Source organism: Aquila chrysaetos, chromosome 5 (genome assembly GCF_900496995.4).
Source record: "Aquila chrysaetos chrysaetos chromosome 5, bAquChr1.4, whole genome shotgun sequence".
Taxonomy (NCBI): domain Eukaryota; kingdom Metazoa; phylum Chordata; class Aves; order Accipitriformes; family Accipitridae; genus Aquila; species Aquila chrysaetos.
This window is the reverse complement of record NC_044008.1, coordinates 37,481,862-37,495,448: the sequence shown is the minus strand read 5'-3', so window position 1 is coordinate 37,495,448 and position 13,587 is coordinate 37,481,862. Positions and strand designations below refer to the sequence as shown.

Sequence of the window (13,587 nt, the reverse complement as noted above, 5' to 3'; positions counted from 1 at the left end):
ATGTGGCAAAGCTCAACGTCAAAGGAAGTCCTTTGTGGGCTGGAAGGAAGACCCCTGTGGGCCGGAGCGACAGCCAGGAGGACCTAGCTTACGCTCATCAGGCTCTACCACAGCATGGTTTTGTGATCAAAGAGATGCCCGCGTCCTTCTCTGAAAGAGACCCACGCCCAAATTGACCTGTTTTGCTCAGCAAGGTCATCCCAGACGCCAGAGGCCTGGATGGCCTGCTTTTGAGGAGAGGCTGAGGGCAGGGAGCCAAAAGCTCACAGCCCTCTTTCCTGGGTGAGGGATGGGGTGGCCCATTCCATGCATTTCAAACTACAAAGGGACATCGGATCAGTCTCCCAGAGCACCTGGGAGTCATCGTGATGTGGAAGAGTTGGGAAAAACCCTGAACTCCAGGCAAACATGAGTCACCCTGCTGTGGACTTCAGTGGACACGTTGCCCCAGCCTGAGGCGTACCAGGGATACCAGAGCTTATAGTCCCAAAGTGCCGCTTTCGTCAAGGGCTTTTCCACACATTTTAGCACCATTCCTGAATCAACTGGTGCTTCTATGCAACCTCCTGCATTTGCTGTCTTCCAAGGCATTGCCTTTTGGTGGTTGCTCAAGGGCTCATGTGACTCCGAGGTGCTCTGGGAGACTGATCCGATGTCCCTCTGAAATTTGAAATGCATGGAATGGGCCACTCCATCCCTGACCCAGGAGAAAGAACCACGATCTTTTGGCTCCCTGCCCTCAGCCTCTGCTCAAAAGCAGGCCATCTAGGCCTCTGGCGTCTGGGATGACCTTGCTGAGCAAAACAGGTTAATTTGGGTGTGGGAAGGACACAGTCACTTAAAATCTCTGCACAGATAGCCTGAGACCACCGAGCCAATAGGTCTTAGCAGGGCTGGAAACAAATTAATTATACTGATGTTAGACGATACGCAGTGGGAGCAAAACATTTCAAGTGAAAGAGGCAAGGGCTTAATCATCAGAGAGGCCTCGGCAAGCTGCAACTACTAGGTGTTGAGATGCTTCATGAGCAAGGAATGTTTGTGGCCCCCCCCGCCAGGGCTCTGGGACACAGCATAAAAGCCTGCGCTGCTCCAGGCTCTGCATCCTCCTCTCTTGCCTCCCTTTCCTCGAGGAGCAAGGTAAGCCCGAGTCCGCTCCATCTCTCTCTGTGAGCTGAACTGCTGTCTTGGTGGCTACTGAGGCTGATGCTTGGGCTGCCTCAGCTTTGCCCTGCCATACAACTGTCGAAGGGCTGCAATCTCTTTGCCTTCTGGTGGAGGTGGCTGGGGAGAGGTGGGAAGCGGAGGGTTCTTTCAAGCCGAAGGGGATCCGTGGGGCTCAGCTGCAGGGAGGCCTGCCCACCAGCATTGCACCTTTAGCTGATGGTCTCTAACCACATGGCCAAGTGCATCCAGTGCCATCTTCAAAGCAACGATGGAGATGGGGTATGATCGGTCTTTCCACGGGCGCTTTAGAGCCACTGCGCTGGGGCCTGTTCCAAAAGTGGGTCAGCCTTCCTGTGCCGTGCAACTCGGAGGGCGCGATGATGGCTGTGGGAACTGTAGGCGTACTGGGTGTTTTGAAAACAAAGCGTCTCCACGGAGGGAGCTGAGGAAAAGACAGACAGACTGATACTGATGTTCGTGCTCCCTGCCTGCTCTGCGTTTCAGCTTTGCCTCCCTCGCCGAGAGATGTCTTGCTTCAGACCCTGTCTCCCAACGCCCTGCGGCGCCTCCGGCCCAACCCCACTTGCAAGCAGCTGCAGTGAGCCCTGTGTCGCCCGCTGCGCTGACTCGACGGTGGCCATCCAGGCCTCCCCGGTGGTGGTGACCCTGCCGGGCCCCATCCTCACCTCTTTCCCTCAGAGCACAGCCGTGGGATCCTCGCTGTCAGCTGCTGTTGGGAGCTCCCTCAGCGCCGGGGGGGTTCCCATCTCTTCTGGGGGCTCCCTTGGTCTGGGGGGGTCAGGGCTGTGTCTGCCTCCCACCCGCTGCGGTCTGAACTGCTGAAGCCAGCAGATCATCCCCTTTGGAGCACCAAGGAAGACGGGGATCCTGCAGCAGCAGGAGCGTAGCCACGGCTTGCAGGTGGGCTGAGTGTCCTCATCCCACCTGGCAGAAGGGACCTGTGCCTGCTGCTCCTCGCCGCACTGCAGGCCTCGCCGTGTCTCCTCTGGCTCTGCTTTGCTCTGAGCTCCTCAGGAAAGGGCTCGTTCTCTTCTGCTTTGCTGAACCTCCTGCTGACGGAGGGAGTGTGCCGGAGTTAGGGCCTGCTCTTGGTGGGCTGGCATTGCCACCGGGTAGATCGGAATGGGGAAAGGCAAGCGCTTTGCCTGGAGCTTGTCCTTGGGAAATGGGCCATTCTCTGTGCCTCCCGGAACCCTGCAGACGTGCTTCTCGGTCTCTGTTCCGAGCCACTGCATTTCCTCCTTCTCATTAAAGACTTTGTGCAGCACAGCTGGAGACGCGTGTTCATTTCTCCTCCTCCTCCTCCTCCCTCAGTTAGCTACGCGCTCTGCAAGGTCGAGCAAGTGGCTTCTGTCCTGAGCTTACCACCAGTTGTCATTAGAGCTCCCTGAACTGATACCAGAGCACCAAAAATAAGCAAGCAGGGAAGAAGAAGACTAAAAGCCCCAGAGAAATGGAGCGTGAGTCGCAACCTGCTCATCACAGCCCTGCAATGTCTCCCAGGGTCAGCCTTGCGTCCCAACCCTGAAAGCATTCAAGAGCTCATCTCATTTCTTCTGCCAGTGTACCCAGCGCTTCTTGCATGTATGCTCACGAAGCAGTGACTTTTCACTGCCTCCCCTGAGTACCCACTGGCCGAGGATAGTAGCAGGCTTATGAACCGGCCTGAGATGATAACATGGAGACATGTGCTCAGCTGAGTTGTGGAGGGTGCCTTCCAAAACAGGCAGGGACAAGTTGCCTCTCTGAGCCTGAATCTCAGCGAGACTCATGGCATTTGGAAGTCAGGTTTATGCCTCCTTTCCTTTTGCTGATGCACCTTGCTACTCACAGGTGTTTTGGAGGCAAGAAGCACCTAAGCTGCTCAGCAGTAAAGCAAGGCCTCCTACGTGCAAGCATGCAGCCACACAAAGCTAGATCCAGTGTCACTGTTTAGTCTTGCAGATTATGCGTTACTCTCCTCAGCGCTGCACCACCAACGCCTCTCAGCGGTCACTGCTGCTCCAGGTGCATGAATTTTGGACCAGGGGCACATCTTCCCCTGACCGAATGCTGTTGCTTCTGCTTTCTCTCTTGGTGCAATCCAGCAGCAAGTGGAAACCCTTCTGCAAGGTGTCCTTCCTCTGCAGCAGCCCTTGATGTCTGCATGCTGGGTGTCCTTACAGGGATGTCACCAGTGTCTTTGTGTGGCTGATTCCCACTTCTGCACAGCTAGGGGCTCTGTCAGCCCTGCCAAAGGGACACTGAGGTGATTAAGGACTTGGCTCATCTGTCATACAAGGACAGGCTGGGGCAGCTGGGGTTGGTTAGCCTGCAGAAGGGAAGGCTGAGGGTGCTGGAGAGTGGACAGGTAGATTAAAGGAGAGAGCGCCATCCTCTTGTCAGTGGTGCCCAGTGGGAGGGCAAGAAACAATGGACAGAGGTGGAAATACGAGAAATGTCTCACACAAAGTAACCCCATTTTACTGCGGGGGTGGTCAAAGACCAGTGTCCCAATTGGTGAGATGTGATTGTTAATACGGACATTTGAGTTAACGTCTCAGTCCTCTCAATTGTTGTTCACAGTCTTTGTATGAAGAACAGCCATTGCAATTCTCTCTTTCATTGGTGTTGTGGGAGTAAACTCCAGGGGATGGGTATGGAGTGGAAAGGAGGAAAGCGCTGGTTTTCATGTCTGGACGTAGGCAGCGTGATTGCCACATGGGGTTAGGGTGGGCATTTCAGTAGGGAACTGAGCATGCACAATCACAATCCTGCTCTTCATAACTCCACCTATTTGTAGCACTGCCGATGGCAGAGTGGGAGTCTGTAAATACTGTGCTAACACAACCCCGCCACCCAGATTGGGTTTTGACTATCAGCACAGCAAAGAACATTGCATTTCTTGCTTTAAGCAACCCTGGAATCAGAGACTTGAGAAGCTTTGTCCCCTTTAGGCAGAGAGTCTAGTTGAGAGAGGCTCCTCAGGTTTCCCTTGAACCGCAGGCCATAAGCTGCAAGAGAAGTGAGGGTGTCTCAGTTCTTAGTTACCAGGAACATCACTACACCCAATTCCAGTGAACTTCAGGACATCTCTGCAATGCCGGAGCCTGGACAGGTTAGGTCAGCCTCTCCAGGGTGACTTCAGAACTGACAGACAGGCCTCTGAGCCATTACATAAGGAGCAGGCCTCCTGCCACCACACAGCCCAATTGCATTGCTGGCCTCATGAAGCACTGGGCGTGTCCCTTGACCACCACCTAGGCATTATTGATCTTCCCTTGTACCCTGCCATGGCAGCATGCTTGTCTTGACAGGTGCAACCACCACCAGCAGCAGGCAGTTCTGTGCCAGGCCAAAAAAGCGTCTCAGCTGGCTCTTGTACCAGCACTGCAGTGAGGAGCCTAGGCTGGAGCCCTCCCAACAGGTAGAAAGCACTGGTCTCTCTTCGTCTTAAGGCTGCAGGGAGGCGAGGGGCTTTAAACCCCAGGGGAAAGCTGGCATTTTTTGAGCAGAAGAGCCTGCCTGCAGAAGATGTAAGGCACCCACCCTGGAGCCAGCCTGAAGAGATGTCTGTCTGCCTTGGCCAGGAAGCAAAGTCGGGTCAACTGCTTGCAAGGCAGCTGTGCTCACCGCTATACCACCAATGCAGCTTTGGGCAGTGCTGCCTCCTGCTCCTCCACTTCACAGACTGGCCAGCCTCCTCCCTCCAGCCCCCCGCACACACACTGCCTCAAGCCACTCTTTATGCTCACCCTCTTGGCTGCAACCCCCTCCCACCCTTGCTCTGCATGCAGACAGGCACTGCCAAACGCACCATCTCCACACTGTCCTCTTGTAACCACTTTTGCAATATGCATGCTGCAGAGCCAAAAGGGAATAGGAACTGCTTTCATCTAATTATGGAAATGTTTAGGCATTGGACAATGCTTGCCAGTGCTGGAAAAAAGCTCTGGACATACCTATTCCACCAAATCAAGCTCTCTCCAGTCTCCCTTTAAATCATCCACACCCCCCCCATTTATCCTCCCTTTGCCCCTCCACACTTTTCCTCAGCCAGGCTCTACCTCGCCCTTTCCATGGATCTCTCCCACTCTTGCAAGCCATTCCCTCTACACACCAAACAACCTGCACAGCAGTCGTGGTTTTTCTTCAGGAGTTGACACCACCCTATGTCCCCAAGAGGCTGAAGGTGCTGCTGGGAGGTCACTACCTTCCCTGGAGGACTCTCCCCATGTTAGTGCTTACAGCAGGCTTGGAGTCCTCCTCATATAAATTTGAGAAGCAGTGGGATGTAATATCCCACTCCACAATTACCACCATACCTGGTTGTCTCCACACAGCTGCCTTCTCTTCTTCCCTGGAAACAGCACAGATGGCAGCTAGGGATTGAAATCATCCCCGCTGAGGCACGATATCCCAGATGCTCAGATGAGGACAAGGCACTGGAAGCTGCAGTTGTAGCCCCCAGGGTTACGCCTCTCAAGACCTCTGGAAGCCTGGTAGCTGTCATGCTCCGTGCAGGTCTGAAATGCAGGACTTCAAGTAAAGCCTAGCCCTGAAACTGCCAGCGAGCCGGGCGCCATTGCGCAGGGCACGTGATCAGCAGGGCAGAGAGGGCTGGAGCAGGTAGTTGTGGCCGAGTGGTGAAGGCGATGGACACGGTCCCCTTTTGGGCTCCCTGCAACTGACCACGCTGCAGCCAGCAGTGGGACTCGGCTCCACACTGTGCCTGGTGCCCAGGGAGACAGTAAAAGCCCCTTGCCTACAGCACTTGTCCTCACCCCACCCCCGAAACTGCTGGATGAAAGGGAAATCCTGCTCCCATTGACAAGGTAGGCATGTTGGGGGAAGAGAATGGACCAGTGCTGAGTATGAACCATGACAGGAGGTCCACTGTTGGTTCTTGAGAAGAACTTAAGAGCCTGATCTCACCTGACACCCCAAGCAGAACAACCCCACCAGCTGTCCTCCCTATGCCTGAAAGTACAGCAGCTCGTCTCCAAAGAAAGCTTGCACAACATGGCCCTCATTGCTAAAGATTAAGGGAGGATACCTCATGGATCGGAGATCTTTCCAGCACTCACAAAGTGCGCCTCTCTTTAGGCGTCATGAAGGCAGACTGGTGAGGAGCAGCAGTGTCACAAAATGGTGTGGTTTGGACCGCTTAAAGAATCACCTCCGATGGTATTAGCAAAAATTATTTAATAGGAATTTATATAAAAGCGCGACTTCGCAGAATTCGATGGCAAGGTTCACTCTATTACTTAATTCATGGATGAAATGCACACAGGAAAATTGTTATATATAAATTAAGGTATAGAGAGACCGAAAATGCAATAGGTTAAAAAAGCAATATAGAAAGAAAAATCGAGTTAGAATTGATTTCTCGTGATTTGTACAGAGATTGGGAATGTAAAAAGGGTAAGGGAGACCCTCCCATTGAGTCACAAGGTTCAGAGAAGACCCCCTTGCTTTCTAAACTCCTGTCAGAGTCTAGGTGCATCTGGATCAACTCCTAGTCCCAGAGTTGGTCAACGATTTATATTTAAAGGGATTATGAGTATACTAGCAGCCTGAGATTCATTCAGAGTTGAATAGAGTTCCCAACAGCGATTTCAGTATAGATTTGAAAAGCAATAACTTGTAATATACTTGCTATAGGATATTCAGGTTAGTACACACACGTGCATAAAGGCACTAAGAGTTATACATAAGCAAGTGAAAGAGGTATACCTGTTAAAAATTCCCCCTGAGTTCCATGAAAATATTCATGTCGAATGCTTCAGTATCTTTCTCAACTTGCGAAGGGTCGAGCCTCAAGGAGTGGAGAGCATCAGCCCAGGTCTTGTTGGCTTTCAGCGACAGACCTCCGATCTTCGCAAACAGAAAAGTTTGTGAGCTCTGAGAGGCATCCCACTCAGAGAGAGATGCTGGTCACAGCCTGCTGCCGTTCAGGAGAGCTCAAGGAGTCTTACTTAGTACCACTGCTTATAGGTACGGGACGTGATTAGCTTTAGTCATCAAAAAATTACTGGGATTCCAGCTGCACTGGTACCATTTCACGTGAGTTACGATTCAGGTAAGGAAGGCTCCAAGGCTGTCAGGGAATGACTTAAGATTCACATACGGGATGCTCCAGAGTTGTCAGGGGAGGACTGGCATGTCTCAAGGTTGTTATGAGAGAACTAGTTATCTCTACTTCCGGTTTCTGTTTTTGCTGGGCAGCAGGAGTCCTTGAGACAGTCAGCATAACTCCCTGTCTTAGCTGTGTGAGAGTTCCTGGTACGGTCAAGGAATGCTTAACTGCCCCATTCATTACACTTACGCTAAGACCTAGCGAGGATTCCTGAGCTTGTAGTTCAGCCCAGACAGGGGGAAGAAATGCACCACCACAAGCAGGCAAGAAGTGGGGGGAAGAGTGTCACCAAGAGGGTCTTCCAGCTCAGACTGCCCACAGCCTTCCTGGGAGGCCTTGCAGCGTTTAAGACATGGCATGACCCAGTCCAGCTCAGCCGGACCTGCCCTGGGGTGACTGGGAGGCACCTCCACCCCAGCAGTGCTGGGCAGAATAGTCACCGCTTAAGGCACGGAGAGGAGGGGTTAGGGTTTCTCTGACTCCCTGGCATGCTGCATGGTGGCGGGGGCAGCCCTCGGCTGTCAGGGAGCAGCCAGGGCAGGCCTGCGCCAGGAGGGAGGACAAGCCAGGGGCTGTGGGGGAGCACAGCACAGCACAGCAGCACTGGCAGGGCAAGGCCTTCACCGCTGGTCTGAAAGGCAAGGCGCCAACTGCTAGACAACTTGCTTAGAAGAACGAACACTGCCTAGGACTAAGGGCTTTTACCTCAGGGTCAACGTGACCTGAAGACCCAACCTAAACTGGCTCTCACTGCCTGAGAACACCCCATGCAGATGATAAACCAATGGGAGATTTGTCTTTCAAAAAAACCCCAGGTATACGGCCACGGCCAGAACAGCAATCAACCTGAATCTAGCATAAAGCCCCTCCACCTGCACGGGACATTGGTTTAGAACAATGACGATTAACACCCCACTGAGCATCTGTCCACACCACCTGCCCGGGAGAAGCACATACTGATTTGGGGAGCAATAGTAACTGATTAGCCCACCCCTTAACACGAGTAATTTGATTGGTGGACACAACTGTATTGTGAACATATACCAACCCTGCTTTCCTCTGTCTCGGGGTCCTCCGTGCATTAGGCTGGGGCACCACTATGTGCACAGCCAAAATAGAGGGATTAATTCCCTTGGTAATTCTATGCTTGGTAATGCTAAGCGTCCTTGTCTCCCTCCTCGGCCGGCAAAGAACGGACGTTGACGCCGGGCACAGCCCCACAGCCCCCTGGGAGCTGGATTTCTGGGCAGGGTGGCAGCCCTCCTGAGCTCGCTTCGCTGGAGAGCAGCTCCCCTCTGCCCTGCAAAGCAACAAGGCTGCCCCCTCGCTCCGGGGTTTCCTTCAGTGCCTGCAGAGCCAGCTTGGCTGGTCAAGAAGAAAGTCCCCATCCCGGGTTATGGGCAGGAGATGTGGGGAGAAGGGCAAGGCAAGGCCCTTGAGCTACCCACCCCAGGCCCAAAGGAGGAGAACTTCCCAGAGAGCCAATCTTCTGGCCCGGGCGAGGGCCCAGGATAGAGGAAGGGAAGGAGGCACGAGGGCTGGCAGTGCCAGGGAGCATCGGGCAGGGCGGTGGGAGGTGCCGGCAGAGGTGCTGGGGGGAGCAGAGTGGCGCAGCGGAAGCGTGCTGGGCCCATAACCCAGAGGTCGATGGATCGAAACCATCCTCTGCTAATTGTCTCTTTTTTCCCCTCCTCCTGACAGCTGCTGCCTCTCCCAGCAGCTTTTAACCTGCACTGCTCTAGCTCTCTGGGCACCCATGGCCGTGGCCCTCCCGTTCCCTCAGCCCCTTCTCTCTGCCACTGCCACCTTCTTTCTCCTTTGCCTTCTTAGGAGCCAGCACTCCCATAGTGCCCCTCGGCAAGCCAGACGGGTGGCTGTGGAGCAGCAGGCAGAGCTCCCCCCACAAGGAAGTGGGTGTCCTGGGGACACAGGCATTTCTCCCTTCCCATCCGGCAGCTCAGTCCCAACTTCCCAGCCGCAAGCAGGGACCTCCACGAATCTGCAGGTGGGGAGGAGGACGACAAGGCTGGTGCTACTTTGGGAAACACCAATGCAATCGGCTTGACCATCTAGGGGTTTTCTCCATCCTAGTCTGTTTGCTGCCGTGCTCACTCGCAGCTCCAGCCAGGAGCAGGGCTGAGTAGGTATTCCCAGTGGGCACTGTATTGGCCATCCGTGGCTAGGTGTTGGTAGTGGTGGGGAGAGGGGCTGCTGCAGGGTGGCCTCTGTGGGGAAGAGCTGAGGGGCTGCCCTGCACCACACACACAGCTGGTTCCAGGGGCCTCCACAACACTGAGCCATCTGCAAAGCTTGGGGCACCCAGGGCACCCATGCTGGCTGGAGCAGGTGGCTATTCCTGAAGGAACTGCAACCTGCGGAGAAGACACGCCAGCGAAGACTTTTCCTGACGGGCCTGAAGCCTGTGAAAGAGCCCACACTGAAAGAGATTTTTCCTGTTCAGAAGCGCAGCATGTGGAGAACCCATGCTGGAGTAGTCTGCAGTGAAGGAGTGCAGCTGAGCCTGGAAAAACTGGGAGGCACGGCGGTGTTTTCTTTGTCTTTTTTTGCTCACTACAAGACAAAACACACACATAGCCCGAGCCTTTCCCTCTCTTCTGGCTGCTCAGGACTGGAATTCAGTGCTGGACACCCACCCCCTCACTCCCACATGCACATCAGCAGGTGCTCTGAACCCTAGACTGTACCACAGGTCTGTGCAGAATCCATGCCTGGAGCCCAGGCCTGGTTTGTCCAGCGTCCTGCTCCAGCCCTGGGCAGTCCCTGATGCCAATCCACTCTCCTCACTGGCTAGCGCAGCTTGAGATTTCCTAGCAAATACCACACACACACACACACACACACACACACACACACAACACCCCCCGCCCTTCCCCCCCCGAAAACCAGAAAAGCACAGTCTGACAGAAATGAGCTAGGAGTAGAATGCAATGAAAACAAGACCAATAGCATTCTTGTTCTTCACGTGTCTGGAAAGGGTTTCCAGGATGAGTTGCTCCTTCCCCTTCCCAGGGATCGAGGTGAGGCGGACCAGCCTGCTGTTGCCCCCATTCTCCTTTGTGCCTTTTGGGAAGATAGGAGTGACAATGACTTTCTTCCAGCACTCAGGAACCTCTCCCAGTTGTCACGACCTTTCAAAGATAATTGAGAGTGGCCTCTTCTATAGGTCTTTCTTGCCTGAGTGCTTCACGAGCTGGCAGCAGGAAGATAGCATGGGTGTCTGCAGGTGAGCTCCCTGCTACCTGAGCACCTGACTGGCCAGAAGCCAGAAGATTGCTTGCATGTTGACTGTGAGGTCGCCTCTGGCTCTGCAGGCAATGGGCCAGCCACAGGAACATCGCTTGTGCTAAGTGCTCGTCTTCATTCCATAGTGGATACCACTGCACGGTATATCTTTTTCTATCCAAACACTTCTTGGTCCAAAGGAAGCGGACAGTCCCTGAGAAGGAGATCTGAGTACATGCGGGCATGACAGTGTCAAAAATGGCTGTCCGGCAATCACAAAGCAATGGGAGAACCCACGGGGAATGACGCTGTCAGAAGTTGCCTCTTCCCTTTGTTTAGCGAGTGGGGGCTTCCTTGCCTGACGTCCTTCTGGGTACACAGGTAGGGTTGGCTGGTCCTGACAGCCATTCACAGGTCTGCCTGAGAGCAGGTGGGTATGACGGGGTCCAGAAATGGCTGCCAGCCAATCACAGAGCAGTATGAAAACATGGTGGTTGTGGTGCTTAATAAGAAAATGGCAGCTGAAAGAAAATGGTGCCCCCCCGTGTATGTAGGGGAAGGTACGTCCTGGGCACGTGTACTTCATCATTCATCAGTGCCGGCATGGGCATTCACCAAAGCAATCATCCATCCCCAAAACCAGTGGCAGCACAAGGCAGATTTTAGCCCAGGAACAGGTAATGCGCGGAGTCCTGCAAAAACAAATTGCTTACGGGCACGCAGCATGGAATGTGGCAGATGCTCAGATCCGGCCAAGCTACATAGACCAAGAAACTTGTGCTAGAAATGATCCACCTGGCCTATTTGCACATTATATAGACAGAGAATTGTTACCCTAGCATTGCCTGCTTTTACTTGCTGATTGCTGAGCTACTACTACACACGTCTACAAGCTACGGACATATCCAGTGCCTAGGAAGAAACCCAGGCTGGTTGCTGTGCCTTTTTAATTCAACCAAAGGGTACCTCATGCAGCCACACGTTAGCCCAGGACAGCGTGATTGTGACTCCGACTGGGGCAGACTCCGACCGCGCTACCTCAGCGTTATGCCCTCTGGTATTCCCCATGGGCACTGTCTTGGCTACACATGGCAAGGTTTTGGCAGTGGAGGGGTCAGGGGGTGCTGCAGAATGGCCTCTGTGGGAAGAGATAAGGGGCTGCCCTGTGTCAGACACAGTCAGTTCCAGCTCCGCAGTGGACCCACCACACAAGACAGCTGAGCCGTCGTCAACATTGGTGGCCCCTCTGTGAAAACATATTCCAGAAAGGGCAGAAAACGCCGGGCAGAGAGGTGGGAAGAAAAAAAGAGTGGGTAAGAGCAGAGACACGTCCTCCTTGGGAGAGTAGAGGAGTCTGGTGTGAAGCACTGGAGTTGTCCCGGCACAGGGGAGAGGAAAGGCGGTGTTTTATGTTTGTCTTTCTGTTTCTCACTACTTGCATCTGTTTTGAGTGGCAAAGAATTAATTTTGCCCAAGTCAAGCCTGATTTTCCCACAAGAGTTTTTGCTAAGCCATGTCCGTGTGTTTATCTTGAGCCATGAGATTTCTCATTGTGTTTTCAGTGCTCTGCATCGCCCTGCGGGTGGGGAAAGTAGTGAGCAGCTGGGTGGGCGTTTGTCTGTGCTTAAACCACCCCAGGTATGTACACGCAAACGCACGTGCACCTGCATAGTACGTGCGCAGCTGGCCCACGTACGAACACAGATGGGGAGCGTCACCGTTACCAGCACCCAGCAGCTGGCGTTTCCGTAGCCAAGAGCTCACACGCAGAGAAGCACACCCGGGTGCCAGCAGCTTGAGGTCGTGTGTATGTGTGCAGGGGGCTGGAAGGAGGAGGCGGGATGGTCTCTGAAGCGGAGGAGCAGGCAAGAGGGCAGTTTGTGACCTGGCAGAGCAGGAGGCAGGCAAGACCGGGACGGGGAGGAGCAGGAGGCAGGCAAGACCGGGACGGGGAGGAGCAGGAGGGAGGCCAGGCTCCGGGCTGGAGGAGCGGGAGGCAGGAGTGGCCCAGGAGCGTTGGTGGTATAGTGGTGAGCATAGCTGCCTTCCAAGCAGTTGACCCGGGTGCGATTCCTGGCCAACGCAGGCAAGCTTTTCTTCTGCCTAGCTCCATAGTGCCTTCCCCATTTAGCAACAGCAGGCTGCAGGGGCTGCTTTGTACCATTCAGAGATTCTCAGGCAGTGTTGAAGCGCTGCAGCAGGTGCCTGGAGAACTTTGGGATTCTCCATGCCTGGGTGTCACACTCGGGTTTCAGTGGGGCTCACGCACTGAGCCGCCTGCTCTAGCTTTGGGGCTAGCCCTGCTTTGAGCAGGCATTTGGACTAGTGACCGCCTGAGATGCCTTGCAGTCTAGCTCCTTCCATGAAGCAACAAGTCCCAGAGAGATCTGTGCCCTCCTTCCTCTGCACCATGCGCAATAAGTGAGCCTCTTCCCCACAGGAATGGGAGCTCAGTCGTTGCTCTGCACTTGGCGCATCCTCTGTGCTTTCAGCATGACTCTCCAGTCCCTTTCCCACACGCTGGCTCCTTGAGATCGGCACAGCACTCACCCAGAGGTTGGTGTGGCAGAGCCCTCCTTGCCCAGGCTTCCCACCTCCGAGGAGGGAAGACGGAAGCACCCTTGTTGCCCCAGGAACAGTCCACGAGGCAGGATTGTGGGCCAAATGCTTAGCTCGCCATCTCCTCAGGCTCTGGAGGAATGGAGGAAGTCATGGGAAAGGTAGGTGTGTGCCCGGAGCCCCTTGACATGATGTTGGCATGTAGAGAGACGTAATTTGTGATGGTTCCTTTGGTTGCTCCCGTGAAGGAGTGCCTTGGCCTTTGCAAGGAGCTGCCCCTGTGCTGGCTACTGTGCAGTCCTGAAGTGCGTGTAGGTGCTGCAGTCGCCTGTCAGCCGCCCTTGGTGGGAGCAGGGCAAGGGTGCTCCCAGGATACAGCTCCCCCTGCAGCAGTGCCAGGAGGAGGCTGGCTGAGGTGGGCTGGCTCTGGCACCTGCAGGGGGGCAGAGTGGCAGAGGCAACGCTCACCGAAGCAGGGG

At 54.4% G+C, this 13,587-nt stretch overlaps 1 long non-coding RNA gene and 2 other non-coding genes across 3 annotated transcripts; all 3 read left to right on the top strand.

The window, feature by feature from the left end:
• Positions 1-1,057: 1,057 nt before the first annotated feature.
• LOC115341740 lies at positions 1,058-2,455 on the top strand. The gene is made up of 2 exons (XR_003923512.2): positions 1,058-1,140; positions 1,672-2,455. It is a non-coding gene; the product is annotated as an uncharacterized LOC115341740 (long non-coding RNA).
• A 6,450-nt stretch (positions 2,456-8,905) lies between these two features.
• On the top strand, positions 8,906-8,977 carry TRNAM-CAU. Its single transcript has one exon. It is a non-coding gene; the product is annotated as a tRNA-Met (tRNA).
• A 3,585-nt stretch (positions 8,978-12,562) lies between these two features.
• On the top strand, positions 12,563-12,634 carry TRNAG-UCC. Its single transcript has one exon. It is a non-coding gene; the product is annotated as a tRNA-Gly (tRNA).
• The last annotated feature ends 953 nt before the right edge of the window (positions 12,635-13,587 follow it).